Source organism: Pantherophis guttatus, chromosome 2 (assembly GCF_059756535.1).
Source record: "Pantherophis guttatus breed Tessera chromosome 2, ASM5975653v1, whole genome shotgun sequence".
Lineage (NCBI taxonomy): Eukaryota > Metazoa > Chordata > Lepidosauria > Squamata > Colubridae > Pantherophis > Pantherophis guttatus.
Genome location: NC_142064.1, coordinates 63,700,937 through 63,726,343, shown reverse-complemented (window position 1 = coordinate 63,726,343; position 25,407 = coordinate 63,700,937). Strand labels below are relative to the sequence as shown.

At 39.8% G+C, this 25,407-nt stretch overlaps 1 long non-coding RNA gene across 2 annotated transcripts in view; it reads right to left on the bottom strand.

Moving 5' to 3' along the window:
- Positions 1 to 47: 47 nt before the first annotated feature.
- Positions 48 to 25,407, bottom strand: part of LOC117661964 (uncharacterized) — a 128,677-nt gene continuing 103,317 nt past the window's right edge. For both annotated transcript variants that reach the window (XR_015732740.1, XR_015732739.1), the window contains 2 exons: positions 4,794 to 4,871; positions 48 to 117 (listed from right to left, as the gene is read on the bottom strand). This is a non-coding gene — a long non-coding RNA (uncharacterized LOC117661964). The remainder of the gene's footprint in view (positions 118 to 4,793; positions 4,872 to 25,407) is intronic.

Here is a 25,407-nt window from a genome sequence, read left to right as displayed (position 1 = left end):
AACTGTCTCGATTTATTGTAAACATTTCTTGTAGGCATTAGCAAGGATCTCTGCAGATATTTATTGGTAAAAATGGGACAATCAGTTTCTGAATCCATTTCATGTCTTCTTATTCTTCTATAAGAAATGAAAGAGAAAATGTTTTCCATTCAATCCTTTTCAAAAAAAAATATATTTTCATTCCGTTATTTCTAATAAAGCCTAAGAATAAAGTGACAAAATTAGGAAAATACAAATTTGGGGCAAAACATGCAGGAAATTATAACTGGAGAAGCAATTACCAAAATTGTCAATTAAAAAAGAGAGTAAATTCAGAATAAACAACAAGTTTATTAAAGACATTTAAATATTATAGCTAAATATTACAAAACACATAGCAAGAACCTTACAGATTTGATTTAAACTTTGAGGGAATCCTAGAAAATTTAATTTAATAGGTACTGTGACTATAAAATGTTTTTGCTTTAAAATGTTTAAGCGATTATACGTATGCATATTCTTTCTAGCCAGGTTTTACCTACGTATATATACACACATATACATATACATACATGTACATATGTATGTATGTATGTATATAATGCTTGGATTTGTTTTTGGTCTGGATCATAGCTGAATACATACTTGTGCAATTTTGTAGCTTATTTCTGAATGTAAGTCTTCTCGCATTGCTATTTCACACCTGAGCTCCGATGGGTGGCTGGGATGATTTTGGTAGAAAACAGATAAACTTTGAAGGTTAAAATCTTGCTAGCCCTAATTTAGAAGTAGGCAGTGAGGATTTTAAGTAAATTCCATGGAAATCTGGTAAGGGTGGGCTGCAGTCCAAGAATAACAAGGAACAACACTATACAGTGTAAATAATCTGATAAGAACCAATTTTCCAAAAGTCACTTGCATTAATCGTTCCTTCCTTCAAAATTAATGAAGTGCAATAAAATGGTCATTCCTGATGCCTACATATCCTATTAAGAGATTTCCATCTATAAACCGACAGTAGTTTTCTCCTATGCTGTGCAGAATTTTTTAAAAATACACTTTATGATAATATAGGGCAGCCATACACCGGAAAGACAACTTTTTAATTATTTTTAGAATGAAAAACAGAAACAAAGTACGTAACAATGGAGTTATATATTCTATGGAAAAATGTATATTCATATATTTTCCTGGTGTGTGCGTGTTTGTTGTCTCCAAAAATTGTAATTACAATTACTTTTTTTGCAATGTTTTGGTCTAATACTTTTTAGGGCTTTGCAAAGCACTGAAAAGGTCATGTTATTAGGAACAAATTCACAATTCCTTCTACCAATGTAGCTTTGCACAAGCCAGCATATTCAAGATAGAGCAGGAGGATCAAATCTGCAAGCTAAAGAGGAAAGAAGAAAGAGCTTCTTCAAACATCAAACAACCAATAAAAAAATATTGTAAGAGAATCTGTAGAATAAAGCCACAAGAAGCAATACATCCTTACAATACATTTCAGAACACAAATCAGAAGATCTTATCCTTAGTATGGATGACTACAGGTAGTTCTTGACTTACAACCATTCGTTTAATGGCCAATGGTTTCAATGTCCCAGGGTTCTGGGTTTGTCATTTGCAACCTTCTTAGGGAGTTTCTGACAAGCAAAATCAATGAGGGAAGCCAAATTCATTTAACAACTATAGTGATTCACTAAATAACGATGCCAAAAAAGGTCATAACATTGGGTGTGCTTCCGTGCTTAACAATAGACATTTTGGCGTCAGTTGTGGTTGTAAGTCAAGGACTACTTGTGTTGCCTTTCTAATTAATAAGGACTTGTGAATGTTTTACAGAGAATATAATTTCCATATCCTTTGTTAGTTGGATTAGCTGTTTTCGTGTACCCTTACAAACCAAAAAAGAGCTTGACAGATTAAAGCTATAGTCAACAGATGACATGATATCAGAAGTGGTAATCAGAAACATTTTTCAAACTTTATGGTTGGTGAAGAGCATTTCAGATTCTTTTTCTTTTCCAGTGCTCATATGTGACGATGAAAGAATTTGGTTCGAGCTTTCCAGATCCTGTACTGTAATCATGAGCCATCAGATGATTAATCTTCCTGAAGACCTTAGACAATAAACCACAGGCAATGAAAAACAGCCAGTTGGGAGTGATGAAACGCTAAAAGGCTTCTGCGTATAGGGCTGCCGTATAACCACAATATTAGCCTCAAAGAAACAAAAGCTTCTACTTCCTTTACACTTTGAAGGGTAAAAGGTTGGTAATAGAGAGGGACGTTTACAGTAATTGAGCACAAACTGAAGTCTGTGTGGTTACATAAAATGCCTTTGCACCTCACCTCTGAGTATGTATATATCACGTTGGAAAAAACACATGTCCACATAATAGAGACCTTCAGAACTTTTCCATTTGTTGCACTGCAGAACTTGAATTTCACATGTATTGTTTAGGTCAAAGTATAGGTGTGTGTTGCCTGAAACTCTGAACAATATAGCCATAGTTTCTCTACTTTGTTGAATGACAGTACGCAAACTTTCCTTCTGTATGTTGTTTACTACATCCGTTTCTCACTCTTAACACAAACTCAAGCTAACATTCACATCACACTGTATTCCATAGTCTCTAGGAAATAGTTTAGACTAGAAGTCTCTACAGCAGGGGTCAGCAACCCGCGGCTCTGGAGCTACATGTGGCTCTTTCATCCCTCTGCTACGGCTCCCTGTTGTTGGTCAGCTCCACAATTGATAGGGCTTTCGGTTAGAACAGGTAGAGGAAAAAGGACGCCACGCTAGGAGGAGACTATGATGGGAGAACTGGACTTCCGGTTGGCTCCAGAACTGAACGGGGACTTCCGGTTAGGACCTTTATGGCTCTTTGAGTGCTTAAGGTTGCTGACCCTTGGTCTAGAGTGGTGTTTCTCAACCTCAGCAACTTTAAGATGGGTAAGATTTCAACTCCCATTCTGACTAGGAGATTGTGGAAATTGGGGCATGTACATCTACAGTTGCTGAGGTTGGGACACACTGATCTAGGCCACCCAATAAAATATAATTGCACTGTTTCAAGACTCATACTTAATATTCTGGTCCAATCACGGTTTAGAGATGGTAAGTAGGTAGGTAAACTGTATTACAGTCTTTGATCAGCATATATACATACATAATTACAATTCTACATAGTTCATAAAAATAACAATTAAAGAAAGAATGAAAAGAAAAAGAAAGGAAAGAGGTTAAAAGTTGGAAATTATCAAAGAAATACAGTTGTATTAGACAACACAGGTAGTCCTCAACTTATGACCGGTCACTTAATAACTATTCAAAGTTATGACAGACTCTGAAAAAGCTACTTATGAACCGGTTTTAAAGGAATGAGATCTGTCCCTCACCTCAGAGTCACATAACTACAATTTATAATGTTTTTGATAGAAATCAGTGCTTACTTCTGGTTTCTGGCAAAAAAAAAATCCCGCCATAGCAAATAATAGCAATATTCTCTTGATAACAACCATATTCACTTAATGACTGCCAAAAAAAAGGTCATGAAATTGGATCTGGTTACTTGGTGACCTGCTTTATGCCTATTTTAGGCTCGATGATCATAATTTGGGGACTACCTATATTTGCCACCTTATCCTCATGGTAGTGAGGCAAAAATTGACTTCATTATGGGTAATAATGATCTTATGCTTTGATAGGAGGTAGGAAATGTTGTCGAAAGATATAAAAGAAATAATCCATCCTGGATTTAAATAAATGACATCAGGGCAAACTGGCAAAATGGGCACCTTTGAAACATAGATGGGCATTAATTTAATGAATTTTTCTTCATTTGAGGGATATCCTTAATAAATTATCCTGAGATAAAGCAATGGTCAGTGAAAATCATAAGATTTCTTCCTGTCTTCAAATGGTAGTACTAAAGATAACTGAGTTGAATGATTTTGCACACTCTTCTGAACAGTAGTGCAAAGAAACGTCTGCTCCATTTCAGCACGGAAAAAAAAAAAAAAAGGAAAGATGCCAACAGTGTTCTCATATTACTGCCTTCCGGGTCTAAATTTCACTTGATCATCACCTTTTCTTGCCCTTTTCCAACTAGAGAGTAGTCTCTTTCTGTCTTCAGTTAGTCTTCTCTTGACTTTAGCAATTTATAAAAAAAAACAGTACTTGTCTTTTAAGCATTGTTAGGTGATAAACATTTCACCAATGAATAAACAAACACCATCTCCTAATTTTCATTCAGCCATTCCATTTGAACATAACCCATCATCATTTCTGTTGCCTTGCTTTCTTTGATTAAAGGAAATGGAGAGATGCACTAATGCTAGGATTTCCAAAAGTATCATAAGGGTTAATATGGTAGAAAAATCCATGCTCTCTCTGGGGAGCTGCAGGAAATCTGAGGCTATGTGAAGCCCAGAGACAATGTCAGAGAACATTCAGAAATCATTAGAGTCCTTCCTAATAGTTCCATACCTTTAGGTGAAAATTTATGAACAGATCAGATTTTGTAAGCAGAATGAACAATTCTGGGACAATGCAAAACTGTCATTCCCTCTTTGATTCAAATATGTTAAAGAAGCATCTGCAAAGGAAAAGTTTGATTCCCCAATGAAGGTGCTGCTTACGCAATCTTCGAACCAGAACTTTTTCTTTGCAACCTATCACTAAATTGCTTTTCACTGACATGGCCCTAAAGGGTGATTTTTCAAATGAAAGGAGAAAGATAAATAGAATAAAAGCAAAGAGAGTGGGGGAGAGGGAGAGGGAGAGAGAGAGAGAGAAATGTAAGTAATACCTCACTTCCTTCCCATCATGACTTCTTCTGGGCAAATCTTCTTTTCCATTCCCATAAGGTTTATTACTAATTGCAAAGCTAAAAAGAAAAGAAAGAAATAGAAACAAAGTCAATATTATTTCTACCCGGGTACCTTCAAGACCGTCTTCTGCCACCAATAGCCTCCCACTGGCCAGTCTGCTCCCACAGAGAGGGTCTCCTCAGGGTGCCATCGGCCAAGTTATGTCGGCTGGCGACACCCAGGGGGAGGGCCTTCTCTGTGGGAGCCCCAGCCCTGTGGAATGAACTGCCCCTGGAAATATGTAAGATCTCCGACCTCCGGGTGTTTCGCTGTGCACTGAAGACCCTGTTGTTCCGCCAGGCCGGGCTATCAACATAATAATTTTAAATTGGGGTATTTTAAATTTCTGGGGTTTTAAATTGAGCCAAATCTATTTAATCATTTTAAATTTTTAATCGTTGTTTTGTCTTGTGTTTTTAAATAGGCTGTACACCGCCCTGAGTCCTTCGGGAGAAGGGCGGTATAGAAATAAATTATTATTATTATTATTATTATTATTATTACTATTATTATTATTATTATTATTATTATTATTATTATTATTATTATTACCTGCAAAACGGGATCAGTATCTAGCATAGGGCTAGCCAACCTTGGCAACTTTAAGACTTGTGGACTTCAATGCCCCAGAATTCCCCAGCCACCAACCCAACCTAGCATTCTGAGGCAAGATTTGGAGCCCTTTGTAGCATTGATGGCTAACTGGAGCCATTTCTACCATTCCATTTCCAAGCTATCGCTTTGATCTATCCGGTGCTTCAAAAATGGCTCCAGGGGTTTTGTGAAAAATCAGATAGCTGCCCACTGAGAAGAAAAGTCTTCTAAAGACTCCGTTATGATTATTAATGTTGTTTCATCCCGTCTGAATAAACAGATGTCCATGTGCACAGAAACAAAACCTGAGCAAATATCAGGGGTCAACTTTAAACATTCCCATGATTATGCTTGCATTGTTGCATGGAGAATAGGCAGAAATCAGGCGAGGCCCTTCTGCAACCTGTAAGTGCTCATCTTAATCACATGAAACTAAAATTAAAACTTTGTAATGGGATTCTAAGGCTATATTGCAGTATTTCAACATAGTTTAAAAGGGTCAAAAGCAGTAACAACCCATCATTTTTAAGCTCAGTGTTTACATCGTTGGAGGAGAAGGGAGAATAATAGGTTTGATTAGGCTTTGAGACTGATGCCAAATTGCAATCACTGGCACATATAAATGAAGTTGGATCCTATATATATGTTCTTTAATGTTTCAAGCCACTCCAAAAAACATTTACCAAAAACACAATACTTTTGGGCAAGACATCTGTGTAATAAAAAAAACACAATGATCCATTTACAGAATTGTACAGTAGCTAACTCTGCAATAAGCACTGCTTATAAGGGAAACTTTCTTCCATTAAAAATGGCATTAAAAATATACTTTTTCCTTTAATTTTTGAAGATACTGTGTGTGCATGTTGATGCAGTCCAAATGTGCTAGAACCAGACTTGGTGATAATTTGGCCAGGAAGACAACAATAGTCAAGTACAAGTTTTCAGGATCAGTAAAAACTAAAAAGAAAAAAGCACATGCCCATTAATGCACAAAACAACCCTTTATAAATTTACTAAAGGATGGCCTAATGATTGTCGGTTAACATTTTTTTTAGTTTGGGGATGGGGGGGATGAGCAGCCCAGCCAAATTGAGGATGTTATTGATTGGACGGATCTCATATTGATTGAATTTTTAGAAGGATACTCTCTATACCTGCTTTGCATGAGGATATACATGGAAAAGCCTGCATATACCATTGGGCTAGCCTGGGGTGTAAGTCCAGAAGCTGCAATTGTCAGTAGTTTAACCTTTGCCTTAACCACTTTTAAAAGAAAATAAATCATCGCTTCTATGGACTCATTAATTCCAACAGTACATAAAATACCTTTTCAGTCGACTATACCGGCATGCATTATATTTATTGATCTCTGACATTTGAATCCTCCATATGATATATAGAAAGCTTACACAATAATGAATAATTAATGCTCAGCTGCAAGGTTTTGTAGCATCACTGATGGCCTTCACTAATTGATTGCCATGCTAATTGAACTAAAACTGTGGCTATTATTCAACTTTAAAAAAAAAACCAAAAAAAAAAAAACCTCTTCCTCACAAGATTGTCCTTTGCACAATCAAGCTCTCAACAAGCTCATTAGATACTATGTACATATTGTAACTAATCAGACAAGGGGCTGTTTTGCTGTTGGAGTACTGAGATCATGCTGCAATTTAATAATGCATCAAGATGTTAATTGTCTTTATTTTATAAACTGTATTTGGCCTTTTGACTAAGATCAAGTGAACAAGGCATTCCTCCCTTGTCTAAGGAAAATGAAGAATTTGTTCACCTTTGCTGTGGCTTTCTTCCCATGGATCACAATCTGATACAATGCTGCTCAAAACTGTCTTCCAAATGCTTTGGGCTGTAATGCCCACAATTGTAGAGAACCCCAAAATAGATCAAATATGAATTGCAGTATTGATGGCATTTCCCAGATTTCTCCAATTGCACTCTCTCTCTCTCTCTCTCCCTCCCTCCCTCTCTCTCTCTCTCTCTCTCTCCCTCCCTCCCTCTATTTCTATTTCTATTTCTATTTCTATTTCTATTTCTATTTCTATTTCTATTACTATTACTATTACTATTACTATTTCTATTTCTATTTCTATTTCTAATTTGATTTGTATACCACCCTACTCCCGAAGGACTCAGGGCGGTGAACAGCCAAACAATAAAATACAAAAATACAAAAATTTAAAAACCAGATAAAATCAAATTAAACAATTTTGGCCCAGACAAATTAAAACACTCCAATAATTTAAAAACAGATTAAAATTTACATATTAAAAAAGAGGGAAAAGATTAGGCCAAGCTCGCCTGGTGGAATAAAAAGATCTTCACAGCACGGCAGAAGGTGCGCAGATCCGGGATCCTCCATATCTCAGGGGGGAGCTCATTCCAGACAGTAGGTGCCACCACAGAGAAGGGTCTCCCCCTAGGGGCCGCCAGTCGACATTGTTTGGCTGACGGCACCCGGAGGAGTCCCTCTCTATGAGAGCATACCGGCAGGTGGGAGGCTATTGGTGGTAGTAGGCCACCAATAGCCCCCCCTCTCTCTCTCCCTCCCTCCCTCCCTCCCTCCCTCCCTCTCTCTCTCTCTCTCTACCTCCCTTACACACACACCTTAAAATTCTAACAGGTACTTTTGCTTTCAAATGAGAAGCCCATTTATAGGCAAATCAGAGTATAGGTGGTTTTGGTTAGTGGGGATAATGAATCAGACAGAATGGTCACATTATTCAACCACTATTTAAAATAATATTTCTATGGAAAAGGGGGTCATTAGTTTCAACTCAATGAAAATAAGAAAGAAAACATTTAAGAATAAATTTGATATGTTCATTAATGAAATGCTGTATAACAATAAAAGAGGATAAGGTCTAGGACAACTCAGCATAGCCAACTCGCTGCAGCCAGCTTGCTGCAGGATAACTTGCCGCAAGACAAGAGTTACACTAATAGCAAAGAAATGGTGGAATAGAATAATTTTAAAAGTATGCAAGAGAAGGGACAAAATGAAATGTGAATGATATAAATTAAAATATTTTTTAAATTATTTTAAATACTTAAATTGAATTGTTGAATTTTCCCACAGTGAGCTCTGTTTTCGCTGGCAGAAGGTTGCAGGAGGCTGTTGCAGCCAGAAAAGGAGCTTGCATGCAGCCTTCCCAAGCTCCATTTTCACTAGCAGAGGGTTGTAGGAGGCCGTCGCAGCCAGAAACAGAGCTCAGCAACCCGTTTTTGGTGACAGACTGCTCGGGCCACCACAGGCTCTCCCGACACAAGTGATGTTGAGCTGGCCATGCCCTTCCCCCCACCCAAGGTCAAACACAACCCTGATGTGGCCCTCAATGAAATTGAGTTTGATACCCCTGAGTTTGTCCTCAGGGGTGAAATGTTACCAGTTCAGGGTGGTTCTCCCAAACCGGTAGTGAAAATTCTATTGGTTCACCAGAACTGGTAGTAAAAAAAAAGCTTTAAAAAGTAAAAAAAAAAAAAAAAGTTCCAACGATCGTGCGGCACAACTGATTGTCTGAACTTTTTAAGAACTTTTTAAAAGCCTTTTTCTACTACCCGTTCGGGCAATAGGTAGTAAAAAAATGCTAATTTTTTTTTTTAAAAAAAGGTTCCGACAATCAGCTGTGGCGCACAATCCTTGGAACTTTTTTTTTCTTTTTAAAGCATTTGTTTACTACCTATTGGGGGGGGGAGTCCGTTTTTGCTCCCAGGAGGCTTCCCTGAGGCCTGCTAGGCCAAAAATGGGAGGTGGGGGGGGGTGCTGCAAAAGAAAGAAAGAAGAAAGAAAGAAAGAAAGAAAGAAAGAAAGAAAGAAAGAGAAAGAAAGAAAGAAAGAAAGAAAGAAGAAAGAAAGAAAGAAAGAGAGAGAGAGAGAGAGAGAGGGAGGGAGGGAGGGAGGGAGGGAGGGAGGGAAAAAGGAGAGAAAAGAAGGACCACAAGCCTTGCACTAGATGCAGCTTCAGAGGGTACCTTGAAAGAGCACAGCAATCCAGAGCTGGAAGGGACCTGAAAGTCATCTAGTCCAACTTCCTGCTCCAGGAGGACATTGTTAAAGTGAGTTTCTGTCTTTTGACCCCCCCAGTCACATGACTACATAGCCACCCCCCAGTCACATGACCCCTACCAAGCCCACAGAACCAGTAGGAAAAAAATTTAGATTTCACCACTGCCTGTCTTATGAAATTCTGATTGAGAAAGGCAATTCAGGCTGGAGTTATTTTGCCTAGCTATTCAAGGAATGGAAGAGGTCAACATTGTGAAACATAAGAAATTAACATAAACCTCCATTCTCTTGTCCTCTTTTCCATGCGCCTTTGGGAATTCAAAAAGAGAGGTGCTACTTGTGCTAGATTTCTTCCTTCTGCTTCCTTAATAAAAAGATCTGCTTTGATTTTCTATTGCTGAAGAATAAGTAACTCAAGACAACTAGCCAACTAGCCCATTCAGGAAAAATAAGGACAATGAAGGTATGTTAGCAATGGTTTTTTTGGGGGGGATAAACAGACCAGAATTTAAGAAGCTCTAAGTCTAACAGCTCTTTCACTCAGTATGTTCCCAGAACACTTGACTATTTCCAATTATCTCTGCCTTTTCTTGAAACCAAGAAATAACAAATGAATAACAGATGTCAACTTCTATTGAAGGCTACTTACTGAATGTGAACTGTTCTCACTTATGGGAAATCCTTTTAGAAGTATTTCTTTTTCTTACTGTTACCATGACAATATTTAGTTTAATCCCCTGGCTTTTTTTTTTTTTTTTTTTACATCTATGGAACACTGTGTTGGCAAGATATTATCATTAAAATGAATAGTATTCACAATTCAGTATAAACGTCTTTAATGTAACCTCCTATGTAAGGGTACATTGTAAATATAATTTTTATCAACCAAGATACAATAAAGCATAAACATGAATCTGCTCTTCTTCAGAGCAAAGTTTTGACTTTGAGACTGGATTTATAGCTGAGTAGAAATATTAGCCTGATGGTGGAAAACCCAAAAGCATGTTCATTTTTTTAATGTTTATTTGGTTGGTCCTAATAAAAGTATGACCCAGCTATGGCTTTAGCTCAGTGGTGAAATTCAATTTTTTTTACTACCACTTCTGTGGGCGTGTCTTGGTGGGCGTGGTGTGGCTTGGTGGGCGTGGCAGGGGAAGGCTACTGCAAAACCCCCATTCCCTCCCCACTCCTGGGGGAAGGATATTGCCAAATCTCCATTCCTGGCAAATAGCACCTCTGGGACCAGCCAGAGGTAGTATTTGTCGGTTCTTCGAACTACTCAAAATTTCCGCTACTGGTTCTCCAAACTACTAAAAATTTCCGCTACCGGTTCTTCAGAACCTGTCAGAACCTGCTGGATTTCACCCCTGCTTTAGATGAATTTAAGGTTTCTTTTTCTTCATGAACCACAAGTAAGGTTTTCACTGGATTAGGTTATGACTGCATATTTTGCCTTTAAAAATGTACTTTGTCTTAAGATGTGCTTGCCTTAGATCCATTCAGGAAACTGTTTTGTAGATTTCTTGATTTAATGCTCCCATGTTGGTTATGGATTATAGAAAGATAGTAAATCTGGTTGATACTCAGTTGTACAGAGTAAGAATGATGTGTTTGATGGAGATATGCAGTAGCTGCTGTTTAGGCAAGAGAGGGTTAAGCCTTTTTTTTTACATCTAGAACAGTGAGATAACCACCTTAATTTACTGAGCTATAAAACACAGGAGAGATGTAGGACAATCAAATTTGTAAGATTCTGTTATGTTGATCTCAATAAAAGTGGTTTTAGCTTTCCTGTGGAGTTGAGTTCCTGGTGTGATTCCTCTAGTGGGGCTGACACAGACTGGGAACAATGAGCAGCTTGCATTCCATTTTCTATAAATTGATCTACTTACAATAATGTGGATGCAGCCTATTATTCTTGGAAACCCATCTTCTCTTTTATCATTGGTGGGTAGTTAATGCTAGACATTCTTTCAAGAGAATAATCAGACAAGCTGCATATATATACAGTATATCAGTGGTGGGATTCAGCCGGTTTGCACCGGTTCGCCCAAACTGGTAGCTAGCCACACCCAGCTATGCCCCTTGCCCCTCCCAGCCACTAGGCTCAGATGAGGCTGATATGTAATGCCTTTTCTCTTGCCGCACGACCCTCCCAATCAGCAGAGGCTCCCTAAATGAGAAAACTGGCTGGGGTCAGTCCTAGCTTTGCTATCCATCGCAGCTAGGAATCTCAAATAAAGCCGAGAATGAATGCTTGTGTTGCAGCCAATCTGGGCGCTAGCTAGGCAGGTGGCCTGCAAACTCTATGGTCTTCCGAGGAGCCTAGCCGAAGTTTCACTCGCTGAGGCACCAGGATTCCTGATGACGGGATGGGGTCCTTTGGGCACTTAGTTTGGCTACCTATTAGCTCCAGCCCCACCCTCTGCCTCAACAAGTGGCGCGCAAAAGTTTGGCCGGGCTCCTCGAGAGACAGAGGTTGCAGGAGGCCAATCTAGGGGCTGGTTGTAGCACAAACATTCATTCTGGGCTTTGAGATTCCTGGCTGCAATGGGCAGCAAAGCTAGGTTCGTCCCTCTGATCCAGCAGCTGGAAAAGGGGGCGGAGAGAAACAGTCCCATTGCCAAGGTACGCATGGGTCGGAGGGGGGAAGAAATTCAAACTTCACCCTCCCAGTGCAGCACGGGGCTTTGGGCAAAGGTTGGACAGAAGGACCTCTGGCTCGCTCGTGCTCCCTCCCTCCCCAGTCTAGGTTGACACAGGTAGAAGCTCACATTGCCCTTTCCAAGCCTGCTGTCGGTGAAGCTGGGTGCTGGTGAGAGCTGGCTTTTTGCTTAGCTTTGTCCGGCTGTCGGGGACGGACGGACAGGGGCCTGGGGAGGAAGCCATGCCCCCCCCAACAGCTGGACAAAGCTAAGCAAAAAGCCAGCTCTCACCGGCACCCAGCTTCTCTGACAGCAGGCTTGCAAAAGGCAATATGGGTCCGCCTGCAATCAAGCTAGAGTTCAGAGGGGGAACACGAGCAGCACATGCACTTTCCCTCAGCCCCCCTTCTTTCGGAGGGCTCCGATCAGCTCCCCCACCTCTCCTCTCACTCAATTAGCCAGCCTGCCAGCAGGAGGTGAATTGGTGGGCTTTATTGCGTTCCAGGCATTTCCCACCCAAACGCATGCCGCATTTGCAATGGGGGGAGGTGTTTGGGGAAGGCAGCGGGGGAATTTTCTAAGCCTAAAGCAGAGAGGGAAGGAGGGTGGGAGAGAGATATCCAAATCCAATCCAACCTCTGTGCGTGTGTGTGAGGGAGAGGGAGAGAGATGTCGCTTCTTGAGGGTGCATTTTGGAGAAGTGTCAAGAGAAATGCTAAAAGAGAGAGGGTCCCAATGAGTGTCTTAGCCAGTGATGGGTTCTAGCGGTATTACCACTGGTTCACTTCGTGCACGCACTTTACGCGCAATCTCCCAACCGGTAGCAACCCACCACTGGTTTTAGCTATTTAGTTTAGGAATAACAGAATAACAGAGTTTAAAGGGACTTTGGAGGTCTTCTAGTCCAGGGGCCCCCAAACTTGCAGCTTTAAAACTTGTGGACTTCAACTCCCAGAATTCTTCAGCCATTCTGGGAGTTGAAGTCCACAAGTCTTAAAGCTGCCAAGTTTGAAGATCTCTGTTCTAGTCCAACCCCCTGTTCAGGCAGGAAAACAGGATGCCAAATCTGAGTGGAGGGCCTGGGAAAGGTGTCAGAATAATACTTAGAAGGGACCTTGGAGGGGACCCTATACCATTTCAGAGAAATGGCTGTCCAGTCTCTTTTTGAAAACCTCCAGCGTTGGAGCGCCCAGAACTTCTGAAGACAAGCAGTTCCATTGGTTAATTGTTCTCACTGTCATCTTAGTTTAAGGTTGCTTCTCTCTTTGTTCAGATTCCATCCATTGCTTCTTGTTTTGCCTTCTGCTGCTTTGGAAAATACATTGCCCCCCCTTCTTTCTGGCAGCCCCTTATAAGCCTGTTGCCTATCACACTCTTGGGCAAAGCATGTGAGCCATTTCCTCCTTTCAGTGGTCCATGAAAGTACATCTGTAGTATGTAGATGCAGATAATAAAGTCGAAAAAAAGTGAACATTTTACAGAACTATAGATACGTTGAGGCCAGGGGTGACAAGGAGTGACTGGGAGGGAAGGGGCTGGGCAAAGCGCCCCTTGACATGAGTGATGTTGAGTTGGCCATGCCCACCCAGTCACATGACCACCCGGCCCCGCCCACCCAATCACATGATCACCCAGCCACACCTACCAAGCCACGCCCACAGAACTGGTTGTTAAAAAATTTGAATCCCACCACTGCAGTATATGCATACAATATACTACATATACTGAATAAGCTAACATTTCCAAACTAGCAGAAAGTGAATAGGAAGTAATAAAAGAAATAAAAAGCAAAATAAAAATAAAACGCTATCAAACTAGATGTGGTTTATATCAACACTATCTTTCCATATTTTCATATCATTGCAAATTATCCTTATCTTCTTCTTTCTTCATCAATTTCTTGAACTTTCTCAGTTCCCTCTCTAAGGATGTTATCAACTCCATCCAACCAGGACTTTCTCAGCTTCCCCATTCCTTCGGATCTTTCATTCTTTCATATATGTGTTTTGCATTTAATTCTGTCTAAGTCACCAAAACAACTTCTTGCTTAGTGAATAAACTGCCACATAATCTGATGAAATAAATACACTTCTCTTGTAAAATAAATAAATAAACAAATAAGTAAATACATAATCCTTTTATGGCAGTCCTTCACTTTTCTGTTGCATCCACATTCATTTTTGAACACCTCGTCTTTTTTTTTCAACATCCATTTTAAATACTGCATTCAACATTTATAGTTTTCTTAACTTATCCACTTCTCATTTCCATAGATCAACGTGGGCAGACTTATATGCAATTATTTTGCTTGTTTTTACAGATATTCACTTCTCACAACAGATCACATGCTATACGCTGCCTTCCTACAACATTTGCCTGTCATAAAATCTTTCCTATTTTCCCATCTATGGGAAACATTTTACCAAAGTATACAAATTAATTTACATGTTCTTGTTTTTCCAAATTTTCTAGGTTTTCAGTATACTTTCCCTAGCAATCCTATATATCTTGATCTTTGATGTATTAATTATAAGAGCTGTATTTCTCACTGTATTATACAATTTACCCAGTGGTGGGATTCAGCCAGTTCGCACCACTTCAGGAGAACTGGTTGTTAAATTTCTGAGCAGTTTGGTGAACTGGTTGTTGGAAGAAATCATTAGGGCAGAGAACCGGTTGTTAAATTAGTTGAATCCCACCACTGAATTTACCCAATACTCTTTGCAAATTATTTGATTCTCAGCTACAACAGTGTTGAAAACAACACTGTTTTCATTCAAAACTCATGTATATTTAAATTTTCAACTTGTAACAGTACATTTATTAAATATAAATCAAACCAATACATACATACATACATACATACATACATACATACATACATACATGGAATAACACAATGTCCTTACCGCAATCAATATTGACCCATTCAATAAATATTTAGCAATACCAATAGCACTTACACTTATATACCACTTGACAATGCTTTACAGACCTCTGTAAGTAGTTTACAGAGTTAGCATATTGCCCCCAGCAATCTGAGTCCTCATTTTATCGACCTCAGAAGGATGGAAGGCGGAGTCAGCCTTGAGCCTGGTGAGATTTGAACTGCTGGCAGCCAGCAGAGTTAGCCTGCAATACTGCATTCTAAGCCTTGTGTCACCAGGGCTATTCATTTTATTTATTATCACTGATGTTTTAGTTCCACTTTAGTTTTATCAAATACAACAATCAACCTCTAACTCTGTCACTGCTGTTGTTGTAATCAGTTTGAATCAATCCACACTAAAATGAAGGCCTCTTCATTTAAGGTTAACGTTATAAACCTAAACTACCAGTGTCGGTTGGCATATTGATGACTTCTTAGTATAGGAGACATTGAAATTAGATGTGGTAGAATGTAGCCTGGAGTCCCAGGAGGGAGGGGCTGCTCCCAGAGGGCAAAGGACAATGGAGCTTGAGATATCTGATAGGCAGGAATACAGCTAAAACAGTCCCTCCTAGCCTTTTACAGAGGTTAAGCAGATAGTTACTTTAGTCTGGCAGGGTTCTGTCTACAGGCCACCCACAATAAAGAAAATACTCTGAAGTAATTCCGCATGTTGTTGATGGTCCTTGGGGCCTGATAGTTTGGCCCAAAGTCTCCCAGTTGGCTTCTATGTGTAAGGAGGATTAAAACCTGAGACTCCCTGTTCCTAGTCCAGCACTTTAATTGCAAAACACATGGTTCTCTCTTCAACACATCCATGCAAAACATTCCATAACACAAATTATTTATTTGATCACATATTTGCTCCAAATCAACAAAGGAATGATTTTCATGACTCAGGATTCAGATGCTGACTCTGAATGTGAAGAAGCTGCTCCAGCTCCATACAAAGCCAAGAATCACCTGAGGACAATCAAGCACAGGCATCACCTGAAAGCTGGAACAGTCAGATGATGATGACATAAGACCTCCCAGTCATCGCATCTGGAGAGTAGAGCTCAGAGGCAAGCAAAGGCATTCTATGAGGCTCTTTGCCAAGCAAAGAAGTCTCTTGATTAAAGACAGCTGACTGCAGCTTGATTTAAGAGGCAGCCCTGATACATAATCCTTCACTGGAATCCACTATCTTATGTATAGCTGTTGTGTGATGTTTGTGTGGATTCTGCTTGTGAAATTCTCACCGCTGGACTTCTGACTGACAACACCGACCTGGCTCCAAGAACTCTGGACTGGATTTTGAATATTTTTCTGTTGCACTCCCGTTAAAAGCAAAACCATTCAGGCAAGCTCCTTCCAGAGCGTTTGTTTTGGTTTGCATTCCTCGTCTCCTATTATCTCCTCTACCTTGAGCAAACTGCTAATTTCCAATAGCAACTGTGTGTGCGAGTGTATAATTGAAACTAATCTCCTGAAGACCAAAAATCTGAGCTACACATTCCCTGGCTGGGACTTCTTGAATTTTGTTCACCATTACTTTCAACCATAATTCTGCCAAGCACTTTTTCAGATATACTTAACAAACAAATGCCCCTGTAGTTTTTACAGTTTTGTTAACTTTCCCAGTGTATAAAGAACAATAACAGCTTTCCCCCCAATCATCAGGCAAAGATACTATCTTCACACAAGTTAAACAAATTGCACAGCTGCTCCATAAGCAAAATCACATCCATATTTTAACATTTCTTCAGTTACACCATCTGCTCCTGAGCATTACCAGTTTTCATCATTTTCACTGCATTTATGATTCTCTTCCCTTCCTTTTTTTTTTTCTTTGGGAACCAACGTTATAGTATTTATTTCAGTTCCACACTTTGGCATATCACTATTGTTCCCATACAAATCACTTTCAACATACCCTCCTTTCAGTTCCATCGCAAATTATTTCATCACTTTTATTTTTAATTCCATTTATTTTATTGGAAACTGTGCTTTCACTCTTTCATTCCCTTCCAAGATAACTTCAACTTACATCAGAACCAAGCTGCATTTTCTCCTTTTTAAATCTTAGCCATTCCTTGCACTTTGATTATGTTCTCTGCAATTATCTTTTTCTCTCAGTATACTGCATATTATGCATCCTCTCAGCCTTGTATTTTGAATTCCCTTAAATGGACTTTTGTTCTAACCCACCGTCTCTTTCCTTTCACCATTTTGCCATGCATTTTCTTTTCATATTTCCCATTCGCATACTTTTCCTTGGCATTCTGGAACATAATTCTTTTTGCACTGTTCCAAGCAGTTTCCATATTCTTTTTTCCCTCATTATATTGGGAAGTTTACCTTCTAATGCTTTTACATGCAGACAACAGCTTTTTGTTCTTGCAGTCTGTCTATTTTCACTCTAGTTTCTTTCTCTTCTTTCCTTTTCTTCCATGCTCTGTTTCCACCCGATCAGCTTCTAACACTGCTACAAAATGGTCCATGCCATGTGCCGAGCATTTCATCACCTTCACTAATTTTCTCAATGTTTGAACATAAACAACCAGATGAATCATGCTTTGAGATTTATATTCGTTCTCTTGCCATGTGTCATATGAATACTTGTACATAAAAGCATGTGTGGAAAAATTGGTTTTCTAGGCAGACGCTCAAGAAATGGGCACCTTCCTTCTTGGTGCCTCTGAATGGTACCATCACTTTCAGTAATCTTTCATTCTCCCATATCTATTCATGTCACCTAGCACAATATCCCTCCTGCCCCTGTATTGCATTCATTGGTGTGCCTCTTCTTGTAAAATTCATTCCTGGTTTTTCCATTATCATTGTTCACTGGAACATAACATGCAACTATTATCCGTCTATGGATTCCTATACACTAGTTGACATAAATTCATACTTTCTGACATATATTATAGATATCTCATTCATAAATCAACCTATGCTCTCACCTCACTGCCTGTATTAATGAACATTTGATTCACAGAATTAGACTACCTTTCCTCAGATCTGTTATATTTGTCCCTTTTCCTTCCTTCCTTCCTCCCTTCCTTCCTTCTCTCCCTCTCTCCCTCCCTCCCTCCCTGCCTCCTTTCCATATTCCAAGTCTCAGTCTTCCTTACATTAGAATCACTAGCTGGGCCCACAGATACTGATCTCCATCATGTCTATAATCTATTCAGGCTTTCATATAATGCTTTTTAATAAGACAGAGAAAACGTAGACCAGGTTACCATCCTTGGCATTTCCCGTGCCAGGTACAGCATAGTAAAAGCAGTTTAGGCACATTTTGGCCATTATGTCACAAATCCAAGCAAAGCTCAATTTTATCCAAAAACATATTCATGTTATTTTCTAGTCTAAAGGCTAAAATCTTTTCTGTAAAAGATTATTTAGCAAGCCAATGTTCCCTTTCCTACATCCCATCCCATTCACAAGTACTGACCTGCATTCTGGATATGGCCAAACTGGAATTACAAAATTAGTATTGCTATTTGTTGAATTTAATCCTATCTGTTCACCAAGGCATCCAAAACAATCTATATACTTTCTCTTTTGTTCTGCCTTCACAACCACCTGTAAAGTAGCTTCAATCTGAGAGAGAATGATTGGCTCAGCGGTACCAGATCTGCTTTCTTGCTCATTTAGATGTGTATCTCTGTCACCGTTGATTTCAACACTAAATCATAATTTCTTTAAGAATTGAAGAGGGTAAACCAGAAATATGAGATTATCATTGCTCAATAATTTATAGTATTCAGCTTCCTGCAAAATTTAATCTGTTCCCACAATGTGCTGGCAGTCAAAATCTCCCCCAAAAGCAGAATGCATACCATCAATTTCCTTCCTGTGCAAATCTTTGCAATGAATTCTCTAGAAGCATCCTCTACTATGCTTTGTCTAAATTCAATTTGATTAAAAAGAGCTATAAATTCAACTTTAATATGTTACAATGTATCATTTTTCTCAGAAATTCGCTCTGAATTTAAGAAAGAGAAAATAAATGCCATGTGTTTATTGTGAATCTTTAGAAATTAACGCAAAGGAGTGGCTTAAGATTGAATATCAATACATTATACATTTAACCGAGAAACTGTTGTTCCACCTGCCATTTACCTGAATTAAAGCAGAGGAGAAAACTGTGTAACACAAAAGCACTCCATAGGATGTCATGAGTATATTTTACCTCTATCTAGGTCTTGTTGGCTTGAAGAAGGAGGAGAAGGAGAAGGAGAAGGAGAAGGAGAAGGAGAAGGAGAAGGAGAAGAAGAAGAAAAAGAAGAAGAAGAAGAAGAAGAAGAAGAAGAAGAAGAAGAAGAAGAAGAAGAAGAAGAAGAAGAAGAAGAAGAAGAAGAAGAAGAAGAAGAAGAAGAAGAAGAATCCAAGAACCCAGCAGTCTGGCAGGTTAAGTTGAAATGGCTAGCAACCAACTCCTGGAGTTGACGCTATGACTGTTATTAGAACAGAACAAAGTGTTGGGGAAATTGTTTTGAATTAAAGCTGGAAAACATGAGCATGGAATGGATTTGTAATGATTTGGAAGTGAAAGGAGGACAGAATGACTTCATCCATTCCTGCACTCAGAAAGCAGTGAATGGCCCATACTGAAGATGGGACAGGCAGAAAGGGCAGATCTGCTCTCAGTCTCAATTAGTCCAGATTCAAAACCTAGCTGGTTTAAAACCAAATGGAGTGTGTTTAGACCTCTCTGCTCTGAGTAAATAACCTCTTCCAAATTACCACCTGCCAAACATTTTGCTTTAAGTAATATCTGCAATCACTTAAGAATCATGTATGAGTTTATTAAATTAGATGGCTTCTATCATTTCATTCTATGTCTCCCCTATTACTCTGTCTCCATATTATTTGATAGACACTTCCTGATATCTAACTTTCCCAGCCTGTGATACCAAACTGCCTTTCCAATCTGATACTCAAATTCCTCTATATCAGGGGTGTCAAACTGAAGGCCCGGCCCACGGGGTGCTTAGATATGAGATGTGGGGCCACCTGGAAACAGCGAGGGACTGGCCCACAGTGCCTGTGCCAGTGGTGGGTTGCTCCCGGTTCGCACCGGTTCACAAGAACCGGTAGTAAAAAAACTGTAGTAGTTCGGAAAACCTGTAATAACATTAGCTGGTCAAGCCCCCAAACTGGTCCCTGGCCCGGTCGCTGCTCACCCCGCCCACCTCATCACAGGCTTTTTTTTTTTTACTTTTAAAAGCATTTTTTTTACAACCTCTTTGGCTGAAAAAATGCTTTTAAAAGTTAAAAAAAATCCTCTGATGATCGCGCAGCTCAGCTGGGATCTTCAGAGGCTTCGGAAAACATTTTTTTTCTGCAAAAAAATCCCTTTAAAAGCCTCTGGCAATCCCAGCAGATTTGCCTGATCGTCAGAAGCTTCTAAAAGCATGTTTTCCTGCAACCTCTTAAGATTGTAGAAAAAATGCTTTTAAAAGTTTTTTAAAAAAAGGTTGGCCATGCCCACCCAGTCACATTACCCCCCCCAAGCCACGCCCACAAAATAAGCCATGCCCACAGAACCGGTAGTAAAAAATTTTAGACTCCACCCCTGGCTTGTGCCAGTGAAAACGGATCTTGGGAGGGCTGCACACGGCCCTCCCGAGCTCCGTTTTTGCTGGCAGAGTGTTGCAGGAGGCCGTCACAGCCAGAAATGGGACTCAGGAGCCCATTTCACTGGCAGAGCGCTTGGGCCGCCACAGGTGCCCCTGACATGAATGACATCGAGCTGGCCATGCCCACCCTGGCCACACCCAACCCGCCCCCCCCCCCGAGGTCAAACACAACCGTGATGTGGCCCTCAATGAAATCAAGTTCGACATCCCTGCTCTACATATTTATGAACCTCATGATCTATACTAGACTTCTGTGTCAGAAGCATCCAAGTACTTCCCTAGTGAAAGGATCAACCGATGACATCTCCGTTGCCTGGGGGATGCCCAGTTGGGGGCTCCTTTCATGTCCCTATTAAGTTGCCTACTGAAGTGGTACCCATCTATCTACTCACAGTTGCCTGTTTTTAAACTGCTGGTTTGGCAGAAGCTGGGGCAAGTGACAGGTCACCAGGCCGTAACAACCAGCAGCCTGTCGAACATCAGACCAGTATCCCAACTGCAGAGTCACTGCGCTCCCTAACCCCATGATCTGATTTGGTTGTACACCCATAACTGAGTTCTTCATGTAAGCAATCTCCATTCAAATAAATTAAATACTACAAACATTTACTTTGGCCCAAAACAATTGTAAATTTGTGATCCAGCTATCAGCATTATTATATTATTAAAAAAAAAGTTTAGCAAAATGTTTAAAACTACTTTTCACAGAGGGTTTTTAAGAAAGTATTTTCAGCAAGTGTTTTCCAGCAATAACATATTTTTGTTAAACAATACTTGACACACATGAAGTGTTAAATTTTTGTTCCTTCAGTAAATATTTCCTCTCTTTTCCCACTTATCTACAAGCAGTAATGAACTATTCTCAAAAGTAGGGAATGGGTTGTACTATTTCAAGCTCAGGCATTTGTATAACTGAGTTTTAAAATTGATCTTTGGCAGTTCCTTTTTAATTCAGTCATCCAGATGTTTCACGTTCTAAGAAAAAAAGTGAAAGCTGAGAACTCACCTCAGTAATAAACTCAATAGGATTTATTGTTAAATGTTAAATAAATATTACACTAAAATTTTAAATAAATATTAAATACTTTAAATATTTTAAATAATAGCCAGTTTAGTGTAGTGTTTAAAACATCAGGCTAAAATCCAAGAGACTGTGAATTCTAATGCTGCTTTAGGTGCTGTTAGAAAAATAATTTGGGGTTCCAATTCAAGCCAGAGTTGGCCAGGAATAAGTCAATGAAATCCAGACAAGTATGAGGAAGGACATTTATTTATTCCCAAAACAAGGAGGTTTGCTTTTGGGGTTAGACGACAGAGAAAATGGGGTACAGAGAGTTTGTTTTATAGGAGTAGGTCTTTGGTGTGGACTTGGGGGGGGCGTGGGTATGTGTATGTGCTGGTTCTAATGTGTGACTCTGTCACACATTAGCCCACCCAATAGCACTAGTTCTAGCTTTATTGTTATCATTATTAGTGTATGGACTTGTTACATTGGCTGCCAATTTACCAGTTTGGCTGCCAATTTACCAGTTCTGTTGTAAGACACAGTTGCGTGCTTCTCAGGGTGCACCACAGGAAAGTGAGCTGGCTTCACACCAGAAAGAAAGATGAGGGTTCATTTTGCAGTCTCATCAAAGGCCCCCTCTTTCCTAGATCCACCTCGTAAATAGACATCGTAACAGGAAGGTTCAGAGCTAGCAGGAATCTGACTGCCTGCACAGAGCACCAGCTTATCTTTCCACCAAAGTAGTACCTATTTTCTACTCACATAGAACATGCTTTTGAACTTTTAGGTGGACAGAACCTGAGGTGAGTGATGGGAGTTCACTCTGCCACGCAGTGCTAAGATTCAAACTGTTGGAACAAAGACCATTGCTGGCATCATTAAGTTACTGAGCCACCATGCCGTGAAACTTTATTGTAAGATTACATTATATTAGCTTGATCCAGTGGTTAAAGCACCAAGCTAGAAGTCAAGAGACTGTGAGTTCAAGTCCTGCCTTAGTCATGAAAGCCGGTAAGGTGAATCTCAGACCAACTCACTGTATAGAATGGTTATTGTGGGAAAAATAGGAGGAAGGGATATTAGTAATGTTCACCACCTTAAGTTATTTTTTAAAAAAATAAAGGTGGGATAATAAAATGACCTATATACTCTCCCTCCCTCCCTCCCTCCCTCCCTCTCTCTCTCTCTCTCTCTCTCTCTCTCTCTGTGTGTGTGTGTGTGTGTGTGTGTGTGTGTGTACATTGCAAATCTGAAAGTTCATCTCTCTCCTCTTGCTTTTACAGTCCAAGAAACTGGGGAGGGTCCCTTCTGAGTGGTTTGCGTGCCCAAAATCCTTCTGTAAACTCACGTTGCTACTTGTCTGACTGTTGTCTAGTCTGTGACTCTTCCATCTGTCTCCCAAGGTCATTCCCACACACCATTACATCAAGTGACTAAACTTGTCATGCTAAGTATCCATCTAAATGCGCCCTAATTCACTGTACCTTAAGGAAAGTTATGTGGGGGAAAGTTATTTTTCCATTAGAGGGTTTGTCAGAGAGGAAGGGAAAAGAAGAAGCTGAGGGAATCCATCAAAACCTTTTTTCACTAAACCTGCAAAAAATAACTACAGCACCATTTGCAACTTTGTTATTAGGGCAGAGTAAAAGGGACAACACATGAAAGCACTTTAACTTGTCTGTGAGGAAGAGTCCCAAGGATAATATGCATCCAAGAGCAAGGAACATGGAGGGATACAGCAGAATGGTGCCTTTTCTTCCCTTCTCCTAATTCAGTGAAATGCTGCCTTCTCTGGGTATTTTCCAATATCTGGGGAGAGCTTTGAATCTCTCGTCACCCTCCATTACTCTTCACTTTTTCCATATGAATCGCCTCTTCTCAACTTTCTCTCCCTCTGCACTCCCTAATTTTAGCCTCGGAAGGTATAGTTCTCCAGCTTGACCTCTTGCACTCATAAATTATTTTGTCACTGTGTGATATGCTTGATTAAAACTGGAAGGAATAACAGTTGGAAAAGAGCTTTTTTTGTTTTGTTTTGTTTAAGAGTTCTGTGCAAAGAAGTGCCAAAGTAAAAGCAAAGACTTGAATGTTTTTCAAAATTTTTGTGTCCAAAATTCAGGCCATTCTCTTTTTCTTAAATGTTGATGTCTTACAGCACCGATGTTGTGTCTGATCCTAGGCTCCTTACTAGTAATATTTTGCATGCCCTCTAGGCTTATGCATGGACACTCTCTTCTGGATTTAATTTTTGATTCTGTACTATTACCCTGTTTTCCCGAAAATAAGACATCCCCTGATAATAAGCCCAATTGGGCTTTTGAGCGCATGTGCTAAAATAAGCCTCCCCAAAAAAATAAGCTCTCCCCGAAAATAAGCCGTTCCCAAAAATATTTAAACACAGAGCTGGAAATCAGGTAAGATAACAAGAGGATCCCCATCTTGCTCCACATGCCCCAAAATAATAAGACCTCCCCCAAAATAAGGCCAAGCACTTATTTTGGGGTTCAAAAAAATATAAGACAGGGTTTTATTTTCGGGGAGACATGGTAGTTGTTTCTAGAGCAGCTGTCTATTACCATCTAACATGATGCCAACATGATGGAACATGCGTCGTGATGTCACAATGCAAGCTCCACTTTTTTGTCCAGGTAATCCTCACTTAGCAACTGCCTCATTTAGCAACCATTTGAAGTTACAATAATATTTTTGAAAGCACTGCTTTGCAAGCAATCCTTGCCTTTAAAACCATCACAGTTCCTGAGGTCTTGTGATTGCCATTCAGGCATTTCACAACCAGTGCTCAATTACAACCCCAACATCCCAGAATCACTTGGTCTCCATCTGTGCGCTACCTACTAGCTTGCAACAAACAGAGTTAATGGAGAATGTGGAAGTAAAATCACAAGTCCCAGTCACAAAATGTTTCACTTAGCGACTATGGTGATTCATTTAACTTTGAAGGGGTTGTTGTTGTAAGTCCACTCCAGTTGTGTGATTTTTCCACTTAGCGATTGGGGTGCTTAGTGACTGAGTTGCTAGTCCCAACTGTGGTTGCTAAGTGAGGACTACCTATACTTGCATCACAATATCAAACATTACATAAAGGGTGGAGTTTGTGTTGCAACATACTGACACACATTTTACCACTTTGCCACACATACACACGCACACGACCTTAAGATGCCATGGGCTCCAGTGGGAAAGTGTGTTGGTTCTTTTATTTTTGATGCTAACTGAAGCATTGTGTATCTTTTTTTGTCCAGGTGTTGTGATGGCAATTGGCTTAGTTTTGCATTTCATGCAATGCTTCTGGTTTGTCTTTGCATAACCTGTGCTTCTTCTGTCAAGAGAATATGAAACATTTATTTTGTGCTGTGGATTTCTAATGATGGCAAAACAAGGGGGAGGTTTTTAGCATTCAAGCCAGCTCAGTTCAATTTAGCAGAGATTCTTAAAAGATAAGGCAATTATGTGAACTGGTTCAACTCTGAAATATTTTAAAAAGAGTAAGTGTGTTTAACTACTAATGGAGTAAAGTGCCAAGCAAGCCAAGAGAAGAGAGCTTTGTTGAAGAAATGTGAAAGGAATCTTCAGGCTGGATTTTTTTCTTCTTCTGTAACCTCTTGAATAAGGAGCCATCCTCACTTTGTCCTTGACTGTTAAAGGTAACATGACACCAATTGTACCTATCACTGACAAATGCATCTAAAGCACATTAA